This window comes from Rutidosis leptorrhynchoides, chromosome 8, assembly GCF_046630445.1.
Source record: "Rutidosis leptorrhynchoides isolate AG116_Rl617_1_P2 chromosome 8, CSIRO_AGI_Rlap_v1, whole genome shotgun sequence".
In the NCBI taxonomy this organism is placed as follows: domain Eukaryota; kingdom Viridiplantae; phylum Streptophyta; class Magnoliopsida; order Asterales; family Asteraceae; genus Rutidosis; species Rutidosis leptorrhynchoides.
Window position 1 is genome coordinate 224190531 of NC_092340.1, and position 21970 is coordinate 224212500.

At 35.6% G+C, this 21970-nt stretch overlaps 1 pseudogene; it reads right to left on the reverse strand.

Annotated features, from left to right (window-relative positions):
* Positions 1-12648, reverse strand: part of LOC139864019 (uncharacterized) — a 38240-nt pseudogene extending 25592 nt beyond the window's left edge.
* Between the last annotated feature and the right edge of the window lie 9322 nt (positions 12649-21970).

The following is a 21970-nucleotide window of genomic DNA, read 5'->3' on the forward strand; positions in this document are numbered from 1 at the left end:
TTAATTCAACACATAAGCGAAACTTTTATTATTATATTGTAATTATTATTATATTATATTATATATATATTACATAAAGTTATTTATATATATATATAGATATATGTATGGAATGTAGAGAGGAAGATCACCATCATCATGCCTTTCCTTCTCTTCTTGTTCGGCAGACTTCAACCAACTCATCGCCACCAGCCACCATCGACTGTCACCACCGGAACCACCTCAACATCATCATCCTCCACCTTTCTTCTTCGTGGACCTCATAAACAACACCTCCATCATCGAAACCACATCAAACACCACTCCTTTGCCACCCAACCTTCATCCCATTTTCGTCTCTTCCTCATCTATATCCCTCCTTCTTCGGTAATGTTAGAGAACCGTTGCCACCAACCATAACCACCATCATCGCGAGCCACCCACACTACCTCCTTCCACCATTCACCACCCCACGACCACATCCATCACCACCAAAACACGTCACCCATTTGCAGCTACTAATGTTGCTTTTTTCGCTACTCAAACCAACCACCACCATCTAATTTAAATAAACCCACCATAGTGATCTACAACCACTATGTCCGCCACCAATCACCATTTTTTTTTTGTTTTCTCCATCGTAAGCCCAACTCGAACAAACAACCTGCAACTCGATATTGATTCTAATCATAACCCACTTGTTGATGAAATGATTCGTTGGTAATGGAAGACGAAAAAGATAATGATAATGATGATCGAGGTTGAAGACGATGAATAGTGATTAAGTAAATATTATTACGGTACTGTTATGATGTATTAAGATGATGAGGATTAAAAGACGATGATGATCGTGATTAGATTAGATGGTGATACTCAAACAGTGATGGCGATGAAGATAAATATAACAATGAAGAAAATGATGCATAAAATGATGATGGAGATCGATTGCTGTGACGATAATTAGGATGTTGATTATGATGAAGACAGTGTTAATGAAGCAGGTTAAGATAACGATGATGATGTTGATGATCCTATATAATTTAGTATGATGTTGTTAATTGAGTTTGAATACGACAGTTATATGAATTAAAAGAAAATACGTACCAAATAATTCAAGAAGAAACAGATAGAGCCATGGATTAGGAGTGTTTCTGTAACCTGACAGGTCCTGGGTTCGAACCCAGGCTACGACAATATTTTTTTTATTTATCAAGAGAAGCTGTGTGTTGAAAGCATGGGTCGAAAACTTGTTTGTTGGGCCATGATTCAATTCGAATTTGGGCCGGAATAATTCAATTTCCTGGTTGGGCCGAGGAGTTGATAAAGGTTGATGAAGGTAACTGATATTAACGATGGTGGAAAAAGAAGATGAAAAAGAAAACTGATATATAATCGGGGTAAATATAAATAGATTAGGAGCTATCTTAGAATAATGCAATAGAGCAGCTGGTTAATGAATGTTTCGGGTTATCGCGAGGTTGTGGGTTCGAGCCCTGGCAGCGACGTTTTTTTTTTATATTAAGGTAGCCTTTCTTATTATTAGTATTATTGAATTATTGATATTATAATTATTATTATTACTACTGTTATTATTATTATTATTATCATTTTTATAAAAATTTACAAAATTATCATTTAGATTATGATTATTATTATGATTATGATTATTATTATTATTATTATTATTATTATTATTATTATTATTATTATTATTATTATTATTATTATTATTATTATTATTATTATTATTATTATTATTATTATTCTTATTATTATTATATTATTACTACTATGAATATAAAAGAGGTTAATTACGACTAATTTTGAATATACGAAAATGTTAGTAAAAGATGATACGGAAAAAGATTATAATTACATTAACACATGTACGATAAAAATTATGATTATGAATTAGAATTAATGAATTCATATTTATAAGTTAGGAATTAGGCACGAAGATTTTTATGACTATTGATATTATTATTATTATTAAAAAATATCGTCAGTTTTAAATTTATCATTTTTTTTAAAACCGTCATTTTTATTAAGACTATCATGATTAGTAAAATTATCCTTTCTACTAAAATTTTCATTATTAGTAAAACTACCATTTTTACTATCATTATTATTAATATAATTATTATTATTATTATTATTATTATTATTATTATTATTATTATTATTATTATTGATATAATTTTATTAAATAAATATTAATTATATAAAAATATTTAATACATATAATCTAACTATATTAATAATTCTATAATGAATATTAATTAGCTATCTAAAATATATGATATATTTAGTTTACTATTTTAATATAACAGATATATAGATATATATATATATATATATATATATATATATATATATATATATATATATATATATATATATATATATATATATATATATATATAACAATTGAAATAACAAATATATTATTATTTTTTAAAATAAGTAATATATTGTATAAATAATACATATATACTAAGTTGATTATTATTATATGATAAATTATATGTTTTAACATATATACAAATGATATAGGTTCGTGAATCCGAGGCCAACCCTGCTGTAACGACCCGTCAAAATCGCTATTGACACGGCACGTTAATCATTGATTCCACAGTGAGGTTTTGACCTCTATATGATACGTTTTGATAAAATATTGCATTCATTAAAATAAGTGACTTTCTAAACATAGAAAGTTATAAACATGTGGGCGAGTGCTTAGGTATAAGCAAAACCCCGAAATACATAAGTCTTTAATTTACAGGTTGACATCACAGTCCAATTATTTATTACACAACGCAGTTTTATTTTGAATGCAATAAACTTTGTACAAAGCATGAGAGACTCCATGCAGGCAACAAGCACATCACAGCGGAAGCATTCTAAGGACCTGAGAATAAAACATGCTAAAAAGTCAACACGAATGTTGGTGAGTTATTTGTTTAATTGCTCGAGTCATAAACATATATAAAGATAGACCACAAGATTTCATCAAAAGTTTATCAATAGATTCTACGTAACAGAGCACCCTGGTAACTAAACTTAACGCTATAGTGATAATTACCCCATTCGTTTTAATACACGCAAACCAACGTGTCTTAAACTCAAATAACATACGTCCGTTAAAAGGCTAGCGCTCTAGCTCGGACGGGGATGTCAAGCCCTATGGATCCATATACAATTATTCGCGCCCACCAGTCCATATCCTATGTACTGGCAGCTACTAGTTACCAAAGCTAAGGGATTTTCGGTATAACTCAGTGTAGAATTTTGTATGTACTTGTGTCTTATTGCGTTTAAAATAAATTGCATGTATTCTCAGCCCAAAAATATTTAAAGCATTTAAAAAGGGAGACTATAACTCACAGTTCAATATTGAGACTCAATATTGTAGGCAAATTGCGTAGACGTAATGACGGTAGATGACTGTCTGGTTGGCCTTGGATTCAAGAACAATACCCCAAACAATACCCAATATTTCCTTAGCTTAAAGCGGTTTGAAACCCGAATTAAAACACCCTCGAATATACTTTATTATTATTAACTTAAATTAAAATTATAATTATAATTATAAATTAAAATTTACGTACATAAATAATTATGAAGAATTTCGTCGAGCAAAACTGACATTTTATAGTACTTTTCGATTTACTGTAGCTCATGCGATCGCATGAGTTTTCAGTGTTTTTGCCATGCGATCGCATGGCCGTCTTTTCTGTTTTTGTTTGCTAGTTCGTCGACATCAAATAGTGTTACTGTAGCAAATAGTGTTCACTGTAGCAAATAGTGTTTACTGTAGCAAATAGTGTGTTACTGCAGCACTGTAGCAAAATACGGTTTCACTGTAGCAAATAGTGTTTACTGTAGCAAATAGTGTTTTACTGTAGCAAAGTAATTTTTACTGTAGCAACTAGGGTTTTACTGTAGGAAAGTCGTTTTTACTTGTACATATATATATATATATATATATATATATATACATACATATAATTGTTCATGAATCGTTGAGAGTAGTCAAAGGTAATTGTATATATGAAACAGTTCTAAAATTTTGAGACTCAATCTAACAGACTTTGTTTAACGTTTTAAAATAATAAATCGTATAGAGAATTGGTTTAAATAAGTCAAAAAAATTTCGGGTCATCACAGTACCTCCCCCTTAAAGAAAATTCCGTCCCGAAATTTTGAGTAGTACCTGTTTCATGAGCGATATCAGTGAACAAATGTGGATACTTTTGCTTCATCTGATCTTCACGTTCCCAAGTAAACTCGGGTCCTCGTCTTGCGTTCCAACGAACCCTAACTATCGGTATTTTGCTTTGTTTTAGTTGTTTGACCTCACGGTCCATGATTTCAACAGGTTCTTCGATAAAATGGAGTTTATCATTGATTCGTATTTCGTCAAGAGGAATTACGAAATCCTCTTCAGCTAAACATTTCTTTAAATTTGACACATGAAATGTGTTGTGAACACTACTAAGTTCTTGCGGTAGCTTTAATCGATAAGCAACTGTTCCAATTCTTTCGGTGATTTCAAAGGGTCCTACGTACCTAGGACTTAGCTTTCCTCGTTTACCGAATCGTACAACGCCTTTCCAGGGTGACACTTTCAACATGACTTTGTCGCCCACTTGAAATTCTAGCGGTTTTCTTCTTACATCAGCATAACTCTTTTGGCGACTCATGGCCGTTTTCAATCGCTGTTGTATTTGAATGATCTTTTTGGTGGTTTCGTGAATAATTTCTGGTCCAGTAAGTTGTCTTTCTCCTACTTCACTCCAACAGATAGGAGATCTGCACTTTCTACCGTAAAGTGCTTCAAATGGTGCTGCGTTGATGCTCGTATGATAGCTGTTATTATATGAAAATTCTGCCAACGGTAAGTGTCGATCCCAACTGGTTCCAAAGTCAATCACGCATGCCCGTAACATGTCTTCCAATGTTTGTATTGTTCTTTCACTTTGACCATCTGTCTGTGGGTGATAAGCGGTGCTCATATCTAATCGAGTTCCCAATGCTTTTTGTAATGATTGCCAAAAACGTGATGTGAATCGGGTGTCGCGATCAGATATGATGGAGATGGGTACACCATGCCTGGAAACTACTTCCTTCAAATATAGGCGTGCTAATTTCTCCATACTGTCTGTCTCCTTTATTGGTAGGAAGTGAGCTGATTTAGTTAGACGATCAACTATCACCCAAATAGTATCATGACTACTTGCAGTCCTTGGCAATTTCGTAATGAAATCCATGGTTATTCTTTCCCATTTCCACTGCGGAATTTCTGGTTGTTGTAGTAATCCTGACGGCTTTTGGTGCTCAGCTTTAACCTTTGCACACGTCAAACATTTGCTTACATAAGTAGCAATTTCTGTCTTCATATTAGGCCACCAATAGAACTTCTTGAGATCGTGGTACATTTTCCCATTTCCTGGGTGAATTGAGTACCTCGTTTTGTGTGCTTCATCTAGTACTAGTTGCCTTAGGTTACCATGTCTTGGTACCCATATCCTACCAGCAAAATACAGGGTTCCATCGGCTTTTACTTCAAGTTGTTTTTCTAACCCTTTGCTCATTTCACCTTTTTCGTTTTCTTCTTTTAATGTTTCTAACTGTGCTGCTTGAATTTGCTTTGTGAGATCAGTACGAATTGTAATATTCAAAGCTCGGACCCTAAGAGGTTTTACTCTTTCTTTTCTACTTAGGGCATCAGCTACAACATTAGCTTTTCCGGGGTGGTAACGAATTTCACAATCGTAATCGTTTAACAACTCTACCCAGCGACGTTGCCTCATATTGAGTTGTTTTTGATCAAAAATATGCTGAAGACTCTTATGGTCGGTGTACACTGTACACTTGGTGCCATATAGATAGTGTCTCCATATTTTGAGTGCAAAAACTACTGCTCCAAGTTCCAAATCGTGCGTCGTATAGTTCTTTTCATGAATTTTTAGTTGTCGTGAGGCATATGCGATGACTTTTGTGCGTTGCATTAATACACATCCTAAACCTTGGCGCGAAGCGTCACAATAGATCACGAAATCATCGTTTCCTTCCGGTAATGACAAAATGGGTGCAGACGTTAACTTCTTCTTTAATAACTGGAATGAGGATTCCTGTTCCGTGGACCAATCATACTTCTTTCCCTTTTGAGTCAATGCAGTTAAGGGTTTGGCGATTCTAGAGAAATCTTGAATGAATCTTCGGTAGTAACCAGCAAGACCTAAGAATTGGCGAATTTGTGTTGGAGTCTTCGGGGTTTCCCATTTACTAATGGCTTCGATCTTGGCGGGGTCAACTTTAATTCCATGTTTACTGACAACATGGCCCAAAAATTGTACTTCTTGTAACCAGAAATCACACTTCGAAAATTTTTCGTACAATTCTTTCTTGAGTATCTCTAGTACCAGTCTTAAGTGTTGCTCATGTTCTTCCTTGTTCTTCGAGTAAATCAATATGTCGTCGATAAAAACAATGACAAATTTGTCTAAATACGGTCTACAGATGCGATTCATTAGATCCATGAATACTGCTGGAGCATTAGTTAATCCAAAAGGCATGACTAGAAACTCATAGTGACCGTAACGGGTTCTGAACGCGGTTTTAGGAACATCTTCTTCCTTCACTCTCAGCTGATGATATCCGGAGCGTAGATCAATCTTAGAATAAACACTTGATCCTTGCAATTGATCAAACAAATCATCAATCCTCGGTAATGGGTACCGATTCTTGATCGTTAATTTGTTTAATTCTCGGCAATCTATGCACATTCTCATAGATCCATCCTTCTTCTTGACGAACGGAATAGGAGCACCCCAAGGTGAAAAACTAGGACGAATAAATCCACGGTCCGATAATTCTTGCAACTGGTCTTGTAATTCTTGTATTTCTGAAGGTGCAAGTCTATATGGAGATCGGGCTACAGGTGCAGCTCCTGGTATGAGATCAATCTGGAATTCTACACATCTGTGTGGAGGTAGCCCCGGTAATTCTTCTGGAAATACTCCGGGATATTCTCTTACAACCGGCATGTCATTAATGCTTCTTTCTTCAGTATCGATCTTCTTTGCATGTGCCAGAATAGCATAACAACCTTTTCTTATAAGTTTCTGGGCCTTCATACAGCTGATAAAGTTCAGCTTTGAGTTGCTCTTCTCCCCATAAATCATTAATGACGTTTCATCCTTACGAGGGATGCGGATTGCTTTCTCAGCGCAAACAACTTCCGCTCTTGTTTTGGACATCCAGTCCATGCCAACGATTACGTCAAAACTTCCTAATTCTACGGGTATCAAATCGATTTTGAAGGTTTCACCAGCGAGATTCATTTCGCAACCATGGCAAATTTTATCGGCTTTTATCAGTTTACCATTAGCTAATTCAATAGTATATTTATCGTCTAGAGGTAATGATGCACATTTTAGTTTAAAACTAAAGTCTTTACACATATAACTTCTATCAGCACCCGTATCAAACATAATAGAAGCTAGTTGATTATTAACGGTAAACGTACCCGTGACAAGATTAGGATCCTCACGTGCTTTACTGGCACTAACATTAAATGCCCTCCTACGTGCGGGTTCTTTGTTCTTCTCCTTATCAGGGCATTGATTTATAAAGTGACCAGACTTCCCACATCCAAAACATTTCTTGACATCGGTCAGTTTTGTCTTTACTTCAGAAACGGTGGCATAACAATCTTTCGCCACATGTCCTTTCTTGTTGCACTTATCACAGACCACTTGACAATAACCTGCATGATGTGTATAACATCTTTTGCAGAACGGATGGGGTCCCTTATAGTTTGGACTTGCAGTTGCCCCATCTTGTTTACCTTTAAAAGTTTCTTGTTTCTTCAGGTGAGTACTTTTGCCCTTATAGTCTTCCCATTTCCACTTTCCTTCAGTTGTCTTGACTTCGGTAATTGGTACCTTAATCGAACTCTCTGTGATCTGGTCCATGAGTTGGTGTGCCATTGTCATGGCTTCCTGCATCGTATTCGGTTTGGACGATGTAACATTTCCTTTGATATTGATCGATAAACCGTCAATATACATTTCTATCTTTCGTTTCTCATTTGGCACCAATTCGGGACACAACAAGGCTAGTTCCATGAAACGCTTTTCATAGTTATTGAGATTCGCGCTGATAACCTTCAGATTACGTAACTCAGATTCCATTTTTCTGATCTCGTTTCGAGGACAGTACTCCTCGATTAGCATCTTTTTCAGTTCTTCCCAAGAGATATCATATGCCGTATCTATTCCTTCTGCTTTAGCATAATTGTTCCACCAAGTAAGTGCACCATCTTGCAACGTGCACGAAGCATACTTTGACTTGTCTCCGTTCACACAATTACTGATTTTGAAAACGGACTCCATCTTTTCAAACCATCGGGTTAGACCGACTGGTCCCTCAGTTCCACTAAACGTCTGTGGTTTGCATCCCTGAAAAGTTTTGTATGAGCATCCGTTTCGTGAATTTGTGTTTACGGCTGCTGCTTTGGCTGCTGCTTCGGCTGTTGCTTTTGCTGCTTCGGTTGCAGCAATTCTTTCATTCACACGTTTCTCGACTAGTTGCTCAAACTCAGCATCCGACATTTGAGACATGTTTCTTCAATAAACACAACAAGTATAATTTAATCATATAGAATATTATAGGTAAAATGAGTTGTCAATAGTTAATCGTAGAATATTAATAATATGAACTAATTATTATAAAAGCCTTTTCTTCTTATTAGCATTTTATAATTATTTCTAGGGTATTACCTACCCGTTAAGTTCATACATAATAGCTAGTACCAGGAATTAACTACTAAAATCCTAATAATATTCCACTATAAAAATTTTATAGCGAGTTACTACATTATTATGTAATAATAATAATAAGTAGTAATAATACAAATAATCATTCCATGCATTTATTATTAATAAACCAAAATAATACAATACCATACAATAATGATATTTTACATATGCTTATTTTACATAACAAGATAGAGTAGCACACATAAGCAATAAAATAGCGCATGAAAGATTTATGATTGCGAGGTCGTTCATTCAGAACTATCAGAAACTTCTTCCCATTTGGTTCTCTCTGCCAATTGTTTGTGTGCACATGGTCCGACAGACATTCTGGCAGTGTATTTTATTTTTAGTTGGAGTTTTGAGGTACCCGTTGCCTCAGTGGGTTTAATACAATAAGGGTGGTTACGGATCGAATGGTCCTGTTCTTTTTTAATAATTAAGGACATTTTATTATTGTGGTTGTTTTTATTATCTATAGCAAGTTGGAATTTCTCCTTAGTGATCTCTTTTATTTCATTAGCGAAATCCTCCTCCTTACTGATCTCGTCTGATGACGAACTGTCTGAGTCATGTGTAGGAGAATATGATGACGAACTGCAAGAATATGTACCGGTGGTCATGAACCGAAATCTGCCAGGCGTAATCGGCACAACCCGCCCGTCGGCGGTATATCTGGACCAATGTCCATATTTGTTTAGAAATGGACGATCCTCGTTTACTCCAGGGATCATGGGTCCATGCCAACGATACTGTGGCTCCGGAAAACTAAAGCTGGGTGGAGCTGGAACCTCCTCTGGGTTTACCGGGAGTTGAGATTCCCCGGCTAACACAATTTCTTCTTTAATAGGTATTGGAACGCCCTTTTCAGTTGTGGATAGAATAGATTCAGTGTCCGATTCCGAGTCGTACAAAATGATAGGATTAGAGGAAGTCATCTATCACATAATTGAAACAACAATTACGTTAGCATATAAATATATTACATATAATGTTTTTGACCAAATAATAAGCAAAAATCAGTAAAAACAGATATGGTCATAGTCCAGACTCACTAATGCATCCTAACAAATACCAGTTAAACACAATAATGTAATTTCTGGTTCCCTATGACCTCAAGTTCGGATACCAACTGTAACGACCCGTCAAAATCGCTATTGACGCGGCACGTTAATCATTGATTCCACAGTGAGGTTTTGACCTCTATATGATACGTTTTGATAAAATATTGCATTCATTAAAATAAGTGACTTTCTAAACATAGAAAGTTATAAACATGTGGGCGAGTGCTTAGGTATAAGCAAAACCCCGAAATACATAAGTCTTTAATTTACAGGTTGACATCACAGTCCAATTATTTATTACACAACGCAGTTTTATTTTGAATGCAATAAACTTTGTACAAAGCATGAGAGACTCCATGCAGGCAACAAGCACATCACAGCGGAAGCATTCTAAGGACCTGAGAATAAAACATGCTAAAAAGTCAACACGAATGTTGGTGAGTTATTTGTTTAATTGCTCGAGTCATAAACATATATAAAGATAGACCACAAGATTTCATCAAAAGTTTATCAATAGATTCTACGTAACAGAGCACCCTGGTAACTAAACTTAACGCTATAGTGATAATTACCCCATTCGTTTTAATACACGCAAACCAACGTGTCTTAAACTCAAATAACATACGTCCGTTAAAAGGCTAGCGCTCTAGCTCGGACGGGGATGTCAAGCCCTATGGATCCATATACAATTATTCGCGCCCACCAGTCCATATCCTATGTACTGGCAGCTACTAGTTGCCAAAGCTAAGGGATTTTCGGTATAACTCAGTGTAGAATTTTGTATGTACTTGTGTCTTATTGCGTTTAAAATAAATTGCATGTATTCTCAGCCCAAAAATATTTAAAGCATTTAAAAAGGGAGACTATAACTCACAGTTCAATATTGAGACTCAATATTGTAGGAAAATTGCGTAGACGTAATGACGGTAGATGACTGTCTGGTTGGCCTTGGATTCAAGAACAATACCCCAAACAATACCCAATATTTCCTTAGCTTAAAGCGGTTTGAAACCCGAATTAAAACACCCTCGAATATACTTTATTATTATTAACTTAAATTAAAATTATAATTATAATTATAAATTAAAATTTACGTACATAAATAATTATGAAGAATTTCGTCGAGCAAAACTGACATTTTATAGTACTTTTCGATTTACTGTAGCTCATGCGATCGCATGAGTTTTCAGTGTTTTTGCCATGCGATCGCATGGCCGCCTTTTCTGTTTTTGTTTGCTAGTTCGTCGACATCAAATAGTGTTACTGTAGCAAATAGTGTTACTGTAGCAAATAGTGTTTACTGTAGCAAATAGTGTGTTACTGTAGCAAATCACTGTAGCAAAGTCGTTTTTACTGCAGCACTGTAGCAAAATACGGTTTCACTGTAGCAAATAGTGTTTACTGTAGCAAATAGTGTTTTACTGTAGCAAAGTAATTTTTACTGTAGCAACTAGGGTTTTACTGTAGGAAAGTCGTTTTTACTTGTACATATATATATATATATATATATATATATATATATATATATATATATATACATACATATAATTGTTCATGAATCGTTGAGAGTAGTCAAAGGTAATTGTATATATGAAACAGTTCTAAAATTTTGAGACTCAATCTAACAGACTTTGTTTAACGTTTTAAAATAATAAATCGTATAGAGAATTGGTTTAAATAAGTCAAAAAAATTTCGGGTCATCACACCTGCATTGTTCAGATGTTCAATTTAGTCATATGTATTTTTACTACAAAATACATTAGGTGAGTTTCATTTGCTCCCGTTTTAAATGCTTTGCAATATATTTTTGGGACTGAGAATACATGCGCTGCTTTTATAAATGCTTTACGAAATAGACACAAGTAATCGAAACTACATTCTATGGTTGGATTATCTAATCGAATATGCCCTTTTTATAAAGTCTGGTAATCTAAGAATTAGGGAACAGACACCCTAATAGACGCGAACTCTAAAGATAGATCTATCGGGCCCAACAAGCCCCATCCAAAGTACCGGATGCTTTAGTACTTCGAAATATATATCATGTCCGAAGGAGGATCCCGGAATGATGGGGATATTCTTATATACATATTGTGAATGTCGGTTACCAGGTGTTCAATCCATATGAATGATATTTTTGTCTCTATGCATGGGACGTATGTTTATGAGAAATGGAAATATAAAATCTTGTGGTCTATTAAAATACTGAAAATGATTATTTATGTTAAACTAATAAACTCACCAACCTTTTGGTTGACACTTTAAAGCATGTTTATTCTCAGGTATGAAAGAAAACTTCCGCTGTGCATTAGCTCATTTTAAGGACATTACTTGGAGTCGATCATCGCTCTGGGATCAAATATTGATGACTTCGTCCGGATGGATTAGGACGGGGTATTTCAGGAGTGATGCGTGTTCAAGCCGATTAAACGTCATGTCAACAGTCTGATGTCCCTCGAAAACATGCTAGTATGTCAATTCTGCCCACACGCATGCAGATGACAGTTGCCATTTTCTCTCTCCTGCACTTTTTCCACCAATCCGAAAGGCTAAATAGTGTGTTCCATTTTCCATAATAACCTTCGGTCTTCAAAATTCACCTTTTTCTCTCCAAATCCCCAAATCTTCAATTTTCAATCTTCAATAATGGCAGAACAACAACCACAACCAATTGTGAACCAACCAGAGGAACAACCACAACAGCAACCTGAACAACCTCAGGATCAACAACCGGAACAATAACCACAACCCCAACCTGAAGAACACAATGAACCTGAATCATTGTTTGCCCTGCATCCAAGTTTGATAAAGGCGGATCATGCACCTGCTCATGATCAAATCCGCCTATCTAGAGGCAATGCTGCTCACACTCTCTCTCTCTCTATTCCTAAAGCAAAAGATAACATGGGTTATGAAACCATGATTGATTATATGCGACAATCTCCACTTGCCAGATCTATCACCGGCATTCCTTCACGATTCTATCTGGCCTATTTAGGCAGATTCTGGTATACGGCAACGATGGTCAATACTCAATAGGGTACTCCATGTGTTCGTGGCATGGTTACTGAAACCCTAACCTGCTCTATAACTGTTGATGCTATTCGATGAGCTCTTCAAATGCTAGGTGGACCATTTGTTAATTCACTACCGAGTGATGACTTTAGGTGAGAAGTTTTGGAGGCTATTGGATATGCCGGTATAGTGGCCCACAACCATTTAAGGAAGCACATGCCACCCATCTGGTATTACTTTTTTGGTCTGCTGACACAATGCATCAGCCAAAAGTTGAAATGTCCCGTTCATATTGATTATAAACGTTCCATATTAATTGATTTCGTTGCGAGGTTTTGACCTCTATATGAGACGTTTTTCAAAGACTGCATTCATTTTTAAAACAACCATAACCTTTATTTTATCAATAAAGGTTTTAAAAACATTACGTAGATTATCAAATAATGATAATCTAAAATATACTGTTTACACACGACCATTACATAATGGTTTACAATAGAAATATATTACATCGACATATGTTTCTTGAATGCAGTTTTTACACAATATCATACAAACATGGACTCCAAATCTTGTCCTTATTTTAGTATGCAACAGCGTAAGCTCTTAATATTCACCTGAGAATAAACATGCTTTAAACGTCAACAAAAATGTTGGTGAGTTATAGGTTTAACCTATATATATATCAAATCGTAACAATAGACCACAAGATTTCATATTTCAATACACATCTCATACATAGAGATAAAAATCATTCAGATGGTGAACATCTGGTAACCGACATTAACAAGATGCATATATAAGAATATCCCCATCATTCCGGGACACCCTTCGGATATGATATAAGTTTCGAAGTACTAAAGCATCCGGTACTTTGGATGGGGTTTGTTAGGCCCAATAGATCTATCTTTAGGATTCGCGTCAATTAGGGTGTCTGTTCCCTAATTCTTAGATTACCGGACTTAATAAAAAGGGGCATATTCGATTTCGATAATTCAACCATAGAATGTAGTTTCACGTACTTGTGTCTATTTTGTAAATCATTTATAAAACCTGCATGTATTCTCATCCCAAAAATATTAGATTTTAAAAGTGGGACTATAACTCACTTTCACAGATTTACTTCGTCGGGAAGTAAGACTTGGCCACTGGTCGATTCACGAACCTATAAAAAATATGTACATATATATCAAAGTATGTTCAAAATATATTTACAACATTTTTTAATACGTTTTACTGTTTTAAGTTTATTAAGTCAGCTGTCCTCGTTAGTAATCTACAACTAGTTATCCACAGTTAGATGTACAGAAATAAATTGATATATATTATCTTGAATCAATCCACGACCCAGTGTATACACATCTCAGGCTAGATCACAACTCAAAGTATATATATTTTTGGAATCAACCTCAACCCTGTATAGCTAACTCAAACATTACTGCATATAGAGTGTCTATGGTTGTTCCAAATAATATATATACATGGGTCGATATGATATGTCAAAACATTTGCATACGTGTCTATGGTATCCCAAGATTATATAATATATTAGAATACATGTATAATACAATATAAGTTAGCTAGGATATGATTTTTATAGATTTGTTAAACATTTCCCGTAGCTAAAAAGATCAAAAATATCTAATCTTGTTTTACCCATAACTTCTTCATTTTAAATCCGTTTTGAGTGAATCAAATTGCTATGGTTTCATATTGAACTCTAATTTAAGAATCCAAACAGAAAAAGTATAGGTTTATAGTCAGAAATTTAAGTTACATGTCAATTACTAAAGAGGTAGTCATTTCCGTCGAAAGAACGACATCTTGATGACCATTTTGAAAAACATACTTTCACTATGAGTTTAACCAAGATTTTTGAAAGTTTCATGTTCATATGAAAAATCATTTTCCCAGAAGAACAACTTTTAAATCAAAGTTTATCATAGTTTTTAATTATCCAAACCAAAACAGCCCCTGGTTTCACTACGACGGCGTATATCCTATTTTATGGTGTTCATCATGTTTCCAGGTTTTAAATCATTAAGTTAGCATATCATATAGATATAGAACATGTGTTTAGTTTATTTTAAAAGTCAAGTTAGAAGGATTAACTTTTGTTTGCGAACAAGTTTAGAATTAACTAAACTATGTTATAGTGATTACAAGTTTAAACCTTCGAATAAGATAGATTTATATGTATGAATCGAATGATGTTATGAACATCATTACTACCTCAAGTTTTCTGGATAAAACTACTGGAAATGATAAAAATAGATCTAGCTTCAAAGGATCCTTGGATGGCTTGAAAGTTCTTGAAGAAGAATCATGACACGAAAACAGTTCAAGTAAGATTTTCACCCGAAATAAGATTGTTATAGTTGTAGAAATTGAATCAAAGTTTGAATATGAATATTACCTTGAATTATAAAGATAACCTACTATAAATAACAAAGGTTCCTTGATCTTAGATGATTATTTGGAATGGATTAGAAAGCTTGGAAGTAGACTTGCAAACTTGAAAGTATTCTTGATTTTTATGAAACTATACTTATGGAATTTATGAAGAACACTTAGAACTTGAAGATGGAACTTGAGAGAGATCAATTAGATGAAGAAAATTGAAGAATGAAAGTGTTTGTAGGTGTTTTTGGTCGTTGGTATATGGATTAGATATAAAGGATATGTAATTTTGTTTTCATGTAAATAACTCATGAATGATTACTAATATTTTTGTAATTTTATGAGATATTTCATGCTAGTTGTCAAATGATGGTTCCCACATGTGTTAGGTGACTCACATGGGCTTCTAAGAGCTAATCATTGTAGTGTATATACCAATAGTACATACATCTAAAAGCTGTGTATTGTACGAGTACGAATACGGGTGCATACGAGTAGAATTGTTGATGAAACTGAACGAGGATGTAATTGTAAGCATTTTTGTTAAGTAGAAGTACTTTGATATGTGTCTTGAAGTCTTTAAAAAGTGTAAGAATACATATCAAAACACAACATGTATATACATTCTAATGGAGTCGTTAAGTCTTCGTTAGTCGTTACATGTAAGTGTTGTTTTGAAACCTTTAAGTTAACGATCTCAATTAATGTTGTTAACCCAATGTTTATTATATCAAATGAGATGTTAAATTATTATGTTATCATGATATTATGATGTATGAATATCTCTTAATATGATATATACATTAAAATATCGTTACAACGATAATCGTTACATATAAGTCTCGTTTCGTAATTCTTGAGTTAGTAGTCTTGTTTTTGCATATGTAGTTCATTGTTAACACACTTAATGATATATTTAAATATCATTTTATCATGTTAAATATAGTGTATTAATATCTTAATATGATACATATGTATTTAGTAGACGTTATCATAACGATAATCGTTATATATATCATTTCGAGTTTCTTAACTTAGTAATCTCATTTCTATGTATATCACACATTGTTAATATACTTAGTGAGATACTTACTCATCATAATCTCATGTCAACCTTATATATATGTCTATATATACCACAACATGTAGTTTTTAGAAATTTGTAACGTTCGTGAATCGCCAGTCAACTTGGGTGATCAATTGTCTATATGAAACTTATTTCATTTAATCAAGTCTTAACAAGTTTGATTGCTTAACACGTTGGAAACATTTAGTCATGTAAATATCAATCTCAATTAATATATATAAACATGGAAAAGTTCGGGTCACTACAGTACCTACCCATTAAATAAATTTTATCCCGAAATTTTAAGCTGTTGAAGGTGTTGACGAATCTTCTGGAAATAGATGCGGGTATTTCTTATTCATCTGATCTTCATACTCCCAGGTGAACTCGGGTCCTCTACAAGCATTCCATCGAACCTTAAAAATCGGTATCTTGTTTTGCTTAAGTCTCTTAACCTCACGATCCATTATTTCGACGGGTTCTTAATGAATTGAAGTTTTTCATTGATTTGGATTTTGTCCAACGGAATAGTGAGATCTTCTTTAGCAAATCATTTCTTCAAATTCAAGACGTGGAAAGTGTTATGTACAGCCACGAGTTGTTGAGGTAGCTCCAGTTGGTAAGCTACTGGTCCGACACGATCTATAATCTTGAATGGTCCAATTTACCTTGGATTTAGTTTCCCCCGTTTACCAAATCGAACAACGCCTTTCCAAGGTGAAACCTTAAGCATGACCATTTCTCCAATTTCAAACTCTATATCTTTTCTTTTACTGTCCGCGTAGCTCTTTTGTCGACTCTGGGCGGTTTTCAATCGTTGTTGAATTTGGATGATTTTCTCGGTAGTTTCTTGTATTATCTCCGGACCCGTAATCTGTCTATCCCCCACTTCATTCCAACAAATCAGAGACTGCACTTTCTACCATAAAGTGCCTCAAACGGCGCCATCTCAATACTAGAATGATAACTGTTGTTGTAGGAAAATTCTGCTAACGGTAGGTGTCGATCCCAACTATTTCCGAAATCAATAACACATGCTCGTAGCATGTCTTCAAGCGTTTGTATCATCCTTTTGCTCTGCCCATCAGTTTGTGGATGATAGGCAGTACTCATGTCTAGACGAGTCCCCAATGCTTGTTGCAATGTCTGCCAGAACCTTGAAACAAATCTACCATCCCTATCAGAGATAATAGAGACGGGTATTCCATGTGTGGAGACAACCTCCTTCAAATACAATCGCGCCAACTTCTCCATTTTGTCATTTTCTCTCATTGGCAGGAAGTGTGCTGACTTGGTGAGACGATCAACTATTACCCAAATAGTATCATAACCACTTGTAGTCCTTGGCAATTTAGTAATGAAGTCCATGGTAATGTTTTCCCTTTTCCATTCCGGAATTTCAGGTTGTTGTAGTAGACCTGATGGTTTCTGATGTTCAGCTTTGACCTTAGAACACGTCAAACATTCTCCTACATATTTAGCAATATCGGCTTTCATACCCGGCCACCAAAAGTATTTCTTGAGATCTTTATACATCTTCCCCGCTCCGGGATGTATTGAATATCTGGTTTTATGTGCTTCTTTAAGTACCATTTCTCTCACATCTCCAAACCTTGGTACCCAAATTCTATCAGCCCTATATTGGGTTCCATCTTCCCGAATATTAAGATGTTTCTCTGATCCTTTGGGTATCTCATTATTCAACTTTCCTTCTTTTACAACCCCCTGTTGCGCCTCCTTTATTTGAGTAGTAAGGTTAGTACGAATAATTATATTCATAGCTTTTACCCGTATAGGTTCTCTGTCCTTTCTACTCAAAGCGTCAGCTACCACATTCGCCTTCCCCGGGTGGTATCGAATCTCAAATTCATAATCATTCAACAGTTCAATCCACCCGCGTTGTCTCATATTCAGTTGCTTCTGATTAAATATATGTTGGAGACTTTTGTGGTCGGTATATATAATACTTTTGACCCCATATAAATAATGCCTCCAAGTCTTTAATGCAAAAACAACAGCACCCAATTCCAAATCGTGAGTTGTATAATTTTGCTCGTGAATCTTCAATTGTCTAGACGCATAAGCAATCAACTTCGTTCGTTGCATTAATACACAACCGAGACCTTGCTTTGATGCGTCACAATAAATCAAAAAATCATCATTCCCTTCAGGCAATGACAATATAGGTGCCGTAGTTAGCTTTTTCTTCAATAACTTAAACGCCTTCTCTTGTTCATCCTTCCATTCAAATTTCTTCCCTTTATGCGTTAATGCAGTCAAGGGTTTTGCTATTTTGGAGAAATCTTGGATGAATCTTCTGTAGTAACCAGCCAATCCTAAAAATTGACGTATATACTTCGGAGTTTTTGGGGTTTCCCACTTTTCAACGGTTTCGATCTTTGCCGGGTCCACCTGGATACCTTCTTTGTTCACTATGTGACCGAGGAATTGAACTTCTTCCAACCAAAATGCACACTTTTAAAAATTGGCATACAGTTTTTCTTTCCTCAATACTTCTAGCACTTTTCTCAAATGTTCTTCATTCTCTTGATCATTCTTTGAGTAAATAAGTCTGTCAACGATGAAAACAATGACAAACTTGTCAAGATATGGCCCACACACTCGGTTCATAAGGTCCATGAACACAGCTGGTGCGTTAGTCAATCCAAACGGCATAACCATAAACTCGTAATGACCATAACGCGTCCTAAAAGCAGTTTTTGGAATATCATCCTCCTTTACTCGCATTTGATGATATCCAGAACGTAAATCGATTTTCGAATAAACCGACGAGCCTTGTAGTTGATCAAATAAGTCGTCAATTCTCGGCAGTGGATAACGGTTTTTGATGGTAAGTTTATTCAACTCTCTGTAGTCAATACACAACCTAAATGTACCATCCTTCTTCTTGAGAAACAAAACAGGAGCTCCCCATGGTGATGTGCTTGGTCGAATGAAACTACGTTCTAATAGTTCTTGCAGTTGGCTTTGCAGTTCTTTCATCTCGCTGGGTGCGAGTCTGTAAGGAGCACGAGCTATTGGTGCTGGTACAAGATCTATTTGAAATTCAACAGATCGATGTGGAGGTAGTCCCGGTAATTCTTTCGAAAATACATCGGGAAATTCTTTTGCGACGGGAACATCATTGATGCTCTTTTCTTCAGTTTGAACTTTCTCGACGTGTGCTAGAACAGCATAGAAACCTTTCCTTATTAGTTTTTGTGTCTTTAAATTACTAATAAGATGTAGCTTCGTGTTGCCCTTTTCTCCGTACACCATTAAGGGTTCTCCTTCTTCTCGTACAATGCGAATTGCATTTTTGTAACATACGATCTCTGCTTTCATCTCCTTCAGCCAGTCCATGCCAACTATTACATCAAAACTCCCTAACTCTACTGGTATCAAATCAATCTTAAATATTTCGCTACCCAGTTTAATTTCTCGATTCTGGCATATATAATCTGCTGAAATTAATTTACCGTTTGCTAGTTCGAGTAAAAATTTACTATCCAACGGCGTCAATGGACAACTTAATTTAGCACAAAAATCTCTACTCATATAGCTTCTATCCGCACCCGAATCAAATAAAACGTAAGAAGATTTATTGTCAATAAGAAACGTACCCGTAACAAGTTCCGGGTCTTCCTGTGCCTCTGCCGCATTAATATTGAAAACTCTTTCGCGGCCTTGTCCATTCGTGTTCTCCTGGTTCGGGCAATTTCTAATAATGTGGCCCGGTTTTCCACATTTATAACAAACTACATTGGCATAACTTGCTCCGACACTACTTACTCCGCCATTACTCGTTCCGACACCATTTGTTCCTTTCGTTCTATTAACCCCTGGTCCGTAGACCTCACACTTCGCCGCGCAATGACCATTTCTTTTACACTTGTTGCAAAATTTGGTGCAGAACCCCGAGTGATACTTTTCACACCTTTGGCATAGCTGCTTCTGATTGTTGTTGTTGTTGTTGTTGTTGTTGTTGTTGTTGTTGCGGTTGTTATTGTTGTTGGGATGATCGTTGTAGTTGTTGTTGTTGTTGTTGTTGTGCCGTTTGTTGTAGTTGCGATTGATGTTGCGATTGTTGGGATAGTTGTTGTTGTTTTGGTGACTCTTATCACCGTTTTCCTCCCACTTTCTTTTGACTAACTTCACGTTGGCCTCTTCGGCCACCTGTTCTTTAATTCTTCCCTCAATCTGGTTCACTAGTTTGTGAGCCATTCTACATGCCTTTTGTATGGAGGCAGGCTCGTGTGAACTTATATCTTCTTGGATTCTCTCCGGTAACCCTTTCACAAACACGTCGATCTTCTCTTCCTCATCTTCGAACGCTCTCGGACACAATAGGCACAATTCTGTGAATCGTCTTTCGTACGAAGTAATATCGAATCCCTGTGTTCGTAACCCTCTAAGTTCTGACTTGAGCTTATTGACCTCGGTTCTGGGACGGTACTTCTCGTTCATCAAGTGCTTGAATGCTGACCACGGTAGCGCGTAAGCAGCATCTTGTCCCATTTGCTCTAGATAGGTATTCCACCATGTTAACGCAATACCTGTGAAGGTATGCGTAGCGTACTTCACTTTGTCTCCTTCAGCACACTTACTTATGGAAAACACCGATTCAACTTTCTCGGTCCACCGTTTCAATCCGATTGGTCCTTCGGTCCCATCAAATTCTGAAGGTTTGTAGGCAGTTAATTCCTTGTAGGAGCATCCTACACGATTTCTTGCGCCGTTAACTGTATTGCTAGATTCAGAGTTATTGTTGGTATGTAGCGCGGCTTGTACTGCGGCTATATTTGAAGTAAGAAAGGCACGAAATTCCTCTTCGCTCATATTCAAGGTGTGTCGAGTAGTCGGTGCCATTTCCTTCAAAATAGTCAAATGAAACAATTTAATCATACAGAATATTAAGAGTAGTCAATAGTATCTCGTAGCGTAATATGAACTCATTTATAAAAGCTTTTTCTTCATATTAGCGTTTTATAAGTTTAAATTCGGGTACTACCTACCCGTTAAGTTCATACTTAGTAGCTAATATACAATTCAACTACTACAATTCCATATGAAAAACTGATTATAATAATATATCACATACAAATATTCTTCAAACTTACAACTTTGCTATATTACATATAACATGAAATATAATACACTATGATACAGGACAGTTTTGAAGATAAATCTAGTTAATACGCAAGTTGTTCAGTAAAGGAAATAAAGACACGTAATTCATAAGTCCATAAACAAGTCATGCATTCTGGTTTTACTAAGACGACTTCCCATCCTTGGTCTTGTGGAAAATAACCGTTATGACCATTAGCTAGGCAGCATGTTGTAATGTCGTCAAAAGTACGAGGGATTCGTAATGTCCAACAGCCCCGTAATAATCTAAAAACCTTGTTTCTCACCCCAACTACTGAATCCGTCACTTGTGGGAATGTTTTATTTAAAAGTTGCAATCAGATGTTCTTTTTCTCACTTTGGTAAGAAGCGAACATCACTAACCCGTAAGCATAACATGCCTCTTTATGTTGCATGTTAGAAGCTCTTTCTAATTCACGAAATCCTATGTTGGGATATGTTGACTCAAAATAGGTTCTTAACCCGTAGCGTAAAA